This window comes from Lutra lutra, chromosome 4, assembly GCF_902655055.1.
Source record: "Lutra lutra chromosome 4, mLutLut1.2, whole genome shotgun sequence".
NCBI lineage: Eukaryota > Metazoa > Chordata > Mammalia > Carnivora > Mustelidae > Lutra > Lutra lutra.
The window spans coordinates 64,616,471-64,622,698 of NC_062281.1; the positions used below are offsets into that span (position 1 = coordinate 64,616,471).

Here is a 6,228-nt window from a genome sequence, read left to right on the forward strand (position 1 = left end):
GAATGATTTTTAGAAAGACATTTGTTTCCCACCTGCTTTTACCCTTCAGAGATCTATTTTTCTTGGCAGAGTCACACCTGGAGATTTGGCTCCATATGAAGTTTGCATTTCCATTAATTCTGAAAAAATATAGTCAAGGTTTAACACACGCTTAACTTTCAGTTAAGTTTGCTCTTTTTATGGGCCCCAAGCACAGGTGTATTCAGCTTTCATTGGTCATTATGTTATGACATTATGTTATTTTAAGCAACGATCCTGATTTTGCTGAAAAACATGTTAAATATGTATAGAAATGGTTTTGCAAAGGTTTGTTTCTCACTGAGATTATTCAAGTGTTAGAGTAACAAAGTCAGCTATGTTCTAATAAACTAATAATTCATAAGCATTATTTATGGTATTATTTATTCTGTCCCTGGGAGCATTTTAATTTGTAGCATTTCTGTCATGCAAACAAAAATGAACAAATATACAAACAGAAACTTAGTAGAACCAGCTACAACATGTAGATTTTTGTTAAAGTTATTACTTTATCAGAAGAATTAGACTTGTTATTTATTTAGTGGCTATCATTCAGCTGACATACTGTGCCAACATCATGGTAGGCACTTAATAATGTAATAAATGTGTATGGAACTGAGATGAAATATTAGGCATTATGGAAACTATGAAGAAATTAAATAAGAAGTCTACTTTCAAGGAATGAAACATATATTTAGAGATCTTACACGAGACAGCAGAGGTTTCTAGAGACAGAGATTTTAAGGACTCTTTTCCAAACTCTTCATTTCAGTGTTGAAGAAGCACAAGCCCCAAGGGAAGAAGTGACTTGTCTAGAATGCACCATGGGGCCTCCAGAGAAAAAGACTCAAGGGGCAAGTGGGGTCATGTTGAGGGCAAATAAAAAATCAACTGATTTATCTTAAAATATACATGGAGATAACTAGCCAAGGAGAGTAGAGGACAATATTTGCAGTATGTGGGGAGGACATAGTCTTGTAGCCCAGCATTGGCTGCACTATGACTAGCTGTCCTCATCCCCATATCCTTGGGGAACCTGCTGTTCCAGCTCCTGTGAGAAACACAGTCCATTCACTAGTGTCCCCCCAAATCCATGCAGAGCTTGTAGGACATCTGTTAGGAGCTTTACTAAAGATCTAAATGGTTGTGCATTGGAAACCAAGGCTCAGAATTGATGGAGCTTGCCCTCTCTCTGGCTCCATTCCCATTTGTCTTTCCTTCATATTTTTTCCATTTTATCTTGGAACAAAAACTGATGATAGCAATCTTTATCTCTGTGAGGTGGAATTTTAGTAATTTTAGAAACCTAAAAAAATTACTATAGCCTCTCAATTCATATAATGTTTGTATTATTTTATAAATAGACAAAAATCAAAACAGTAAGCCATCATACTGAAAACAAGATGCAATTACATTTGATGTAATCAGCCTATGGACCATAAGCAAAAGATGTTCAATTTTTTTAAAATAACATGATACATCCAATTGATCTTCTTTTGATAAAAAAAAGTTAAGACCAAAGAATGGAATACTTTATTGTTAAAAATTCCTCAAATTTACTGACTCATACATTTGTTTTATTTTATAATCATTTATTTTTATTGCTCTGATTTGTTCCTTGTACATATTTTGGCAAGGGAAAATACAAAAGGGAAATAAATTACAAACCATTAAATATCATGGTCTGGCAATTATTTCTAAATTTTACTTTTCAGCTGTTTTTCACGTGTAACTTATCTTAGCCCAAATACTGTCTGATATTAAGCTGGGAGGTATTTCCATTTTTATCTTTCGATAAACTGGGATAGAGAACAACTGAGTGACTTGCTTTATTTAAAGGTATGATCAGGGGCACCTCAATGGCTCAGTTGGTTAAGTGTCTGACTTCAGCTCAGGTCATGATCTCAGGGTCCTGGGTTTGAGCCCCCTCCTGGAGTCCCGGGTCCAGCTCTGTTCTCAGCAGAGAGTCTGCTTGTCCCTCTCCACCTACCTCTCTCCCCAGTTCATGCTCTCTCTCAATATCTGTTTCTCAAATAAATAAAATCTTATAAAAGAATCTTGAAAATAAATAAGTAAATAAGTAAACAAATAAATAAAAAATAAATAAATGTATGACAAAACACAAAAATTTTGGCATGGTGATGAAGTAGCATTCTTGTCTTAAGCAACAGGAAATCCATCTAAGTGGCCTCTCCCATCTATGTGAGTGACCCAGCTAAGCACTCTGCTCTTCTGGAAGCATAGCTCATGATCACACAAGTGGGTATGCTCTCCCTCTTGTCCGTCCTGTGACCTGATGTTGATGCAGTAGGACAAATCTGCATTTTAAAATTCAAATTAGCCATTAGTGGGTCATGAAATTAGTTTCATAGCCTGCAATAAGAATTATTTAAGGAAAGCCAATACAATGATATCAGTTTTCCTAAATACATCCAATGAACTTGAAGGTACACACATAAAGATCTTTTACAACTATCTACCTGTATGAGTCAGCTGAGGCTGTCATAATAAATTACCACACATTAGGTTATTTAAATAATAGATCTATTTTCTCATAGTGCTGGAGGCTAGAGTCTAAGAGAAAGGTCCCTGGCAGGGATGGTTTCTCCTGAGGCCTCTTTCCTTACTTAGATTGCAGACAGATGCCTTTTCATTCTGTCTCCACATGGCCTTTTTCTTCCTTGTGTGCATTCATCTTTGGGTCTCATCTTTTTATAAGGCCACTAGTTCTATTGGATTAGGGTCCTGGCTTTACGACTTCATTTAACCTCAATTACCTCTTTAAAGATCGTATCTCCAAATGCAGTCACATAGGGGTTTAGATCTTCAATATATAAATGGGGGGGGGCACACTATTTAGTCCATAACATAATCTGACTTGTTCTTTACCTAAACTACCACCACAGGTTTTAATGTGAATGTCAGGACCACAGGTATCTTCTGCCATGAAACAGAAAAATATTTGACTCAAGATTAATACAGAAAGAAATTAGACAAAAAGTGCCAGTGGAATTAAAACCAGTGAACCAGAATTAACTAGATTAAAATGTAACAATGCAAATTAAATAAATTTTAAGATAATTAAGCAACAAAGTTTCTTTTGATTGTTTTGAACTCTGTATTCTTCCACTGGATAAAATATCTGCAAATTATTGAATTTAAATTTAAAAATTACACTTAAAATTATTAGCTAGATTATAAAGTAAAAAGTTACTTTTGTATTCTAAAAACAGAATTAAATACACTTGGCACCTAATTATCTTACTTATTTCCCAGGAAGAATAATCACAAAGTTTTCTTTTTTTTTTTTTTTAAAGATAGCCCTCAGATTTCTCTATGATGTGGTTTTATGGAATAGCCATGATAGTAAACCAACACATCCATAAAATACAAAAAGCATTCCTAGATATTATTGGAATTGAATGGTCATAAACACAGCCTAATCAAACAATGGCAAAATAAGAAATTATTCAACAAAAGGCAAGGGACAATTGACTATTTAAAGAACATATACATACAAATAAATCCTAGTGAATTTAGAAATTGAATATAAGTGAAATCATAAAATATAGAAGAAAACATGAGCAAACACATTTAATTTTAGAATATAGAAAGACATCTAAACATAAAAACAGATAAAATATTGCCAAGGAAAAGGTTAGTAAATGCCACTTTATAAAAGTGAAATATTTCTATATTCAAAGCCAAATTAGGTTGTTTTGAGAGTGAACTGAAAAATTGACTCTATTTCTTTCCAATATCCACCAAAATGACATAGATGCTAAAGGAAAAATAAAAGTGAACTCATAAGAAAAGGGAGAAGAGAAGTGAAGATCACAGATATGTAACTCAAAAGTATGGAGCAAAAGGATTGTTGACAATTGATTTATCAAATGGAGAGAGAATTCTGTCAGCAGTGAGGAAAGCTGAGAAGCAACTTGACTTGCACTGCAGACTCCCCCAAAATGCCGGTATCAGTACCAGGTACCTCGAGAAGTGAGAGTGAATTTGGAGCTAAAAATAAAGGGATGGTGTGAGGTTCTGTTTAGAAAGAAGCTATCCCCAACCCTAATTAATGTCACTACAAAAAGCAGCTGGGGGAATTTCTCCTTTTCTACCTGGCAGAAAACCAGAAGCACACTCTCTGAAGAGAGCAAAATATGTTTTTTAGATTGGAGGACACCAGATACAGTAGTAGGCAAGATTATTATGAAGCAGATTAAGGTAAGCATACAGATTGAATGCTAAGAAACCACTCCCTTACCCATAGTTGGAGTCACTCCACAGAGTTTTGGCAGCCAGATTTATACCTTCCAGGCAGAAGAGTAGAAGATTCTTTTCTGTGGCATATTGAACAGCCCCAAAGAAAACTAAACTACATCATGGTTTCCCCATTGAAACAACATCAACAGCTACAAAAACTGCCCAGCACCGTAGCCTGTAGTGAAGCCTACAGGTGATAGCCCAAGGCACAGAAGGATTGTTGTCAGTGCTTTGGCAGTTCCTCTTACATTAACAGAAAGCCAGTAAAAACTAGACATGTCAAGAAAAGTCAAACATGAAATATAAAAAGAAAAAAATCTATGCGAAAACAACAAAGATAACGCAAGGATATAGAAACTTAAGTTTATAACATTCTCGGAGGAATAAAAGACATGTGGCACCCATGATACATCAATGGGATTATATTTTAAAATTCTACTTTTAGGGGCGCCTGGGTGGCTCAGTGGGTTAAAGCCTCTGCTTTCAGCTCAGGTCATGATCCCAGGGTCCTGGGATCGAGCCCCGCATCGGGCTCTCTGCTCAGCGGGGAGCCTGCTTCCTCCTCTCTCTCTGCCTGATTCTCTGCCTACTTGTGATCTCTCTCTGTCAAATAAATAAATAAAAATCTTAAAAAAAATAAAAAAAAAATTCTACTTTTAAAAGGGGACCGCTCCATGGGGCATCTGCCTTAGGCTCAGGTCATGATCCCAGGGTCCTGGGATGAAGCCCCTCATTGGGCTCCCTGCTCAGCAGGGAGCTGGCTTCTCCCTCTCCCACTCCCCCTGCTTGTGTTCCCTCTCTCGCTGTCTCTCTCTCTGTCAAACAAATAAATAAAATCTTAAAAAAAATACTTAGGACTGAGTACTGGACAAATAAACTAATATTAAAAAAAATAAATAAAGGAGGACTACTCCAGAAACAAAAAATATTTATAAATATAATAACATTTTTTTAAAGGAAGAAGGTTATACATGAGAAAATCTTGCAGAACGTAGAAAAGAAAGATAAAAAGATGGAACTCAAGAAGTAAAATGTAAGAGGGGCACCTGTGTGGCTCAGTGGTTAAGCCTCTGCCTTTGGCTCAGGTCATGATCTCAGGGTCCTGGGATCAAGCCTTACATCAGGCTCTCTGCTGAGCAGGGAGCCTGCTTCCTCCTCTCTCTGCCTGCCTCTCTGCCTACTTGTGATCGCTCTCTCTGTCAAAAAAAAAAAAAAAAAAAAAAAAATCTTAAAAAAAAAAGAAGTAAAATATAAGAAAATCAATGTATTAGTCCAGAAAGCTTGATATCTAAATAGTAGGTATTAAAGAAAAAAAGTAAAAAGAAAGAACACAGAAGGATAAATAAAAAATGTATCAAGAAAATTTCCTTAACTGAAGGACAAGAGTGTCCATTTTGAAAAGGTACATTGAATGCTCATTACAAATGGCTAACATGGAAACATATCGAGGTACAATATCATGAAATTTCAGAAGCACTAAAGACTGAGAGGAAAATCCCGAAAACTTCCAGAAAGAAAAAAAAAAATTCAGATTATATTCAAAGGATAAATTTGGAATGAAAAGAGACCCTCAACAGTAACCCCCACAGCTAGATGAAAAAGGAACAGTGCTTTCAAAATCATGCGGAAAATTCTAACTGCAATTTGCTGGTTGTGGGACTATTATCTGGGAATTTTATTTCATTAGGGAGCCCAGGATGGCATTATCTTTAGCTTTTTTTTTTTTTTTAAGACTGGTCAAGATTTCATGGGAAAGAATTGTCTGATCTGCCTGGAGGGTACAACCTGGTAGCCAGAATTCTGCAAGCTGAGTCCAGAAAATGAGGGTGCGTGGTGATATCTCATCATTGAGTTGAAGAACCTTCATATAGCAACACTATCAGTGTAGTGTGAGAGAAGGATGAAAATAATATCAGATAGGCAACATTTTAAGGCAGTTTTCAATCA

At 35.9% G+C, this 6,228-nt stretch overlaps 1 long non-coding RNA gene across 1 annotated transcript in view; it reads right to left on the reverse strand.

The window, feature by feature from the left end:
- Nucleotides 1-5,384, reverse strand: part of LOC125098572 (uncharacterized) — a 30,316-nt gene extending 24,932 nt beyond the window's left edge. The window contains exon 1 of the long non-coding RNA XR_007126883.1: nt 5,328-5,384. This is a non-coding gene — a long non-coding RNA (uncharacterized LOC125098572). The remainder of the gene's footprint in view (nt 1-5,327) is intronic.
- Nucleotides 5,385-6,228: the final 844 nt, after the last annotated feature.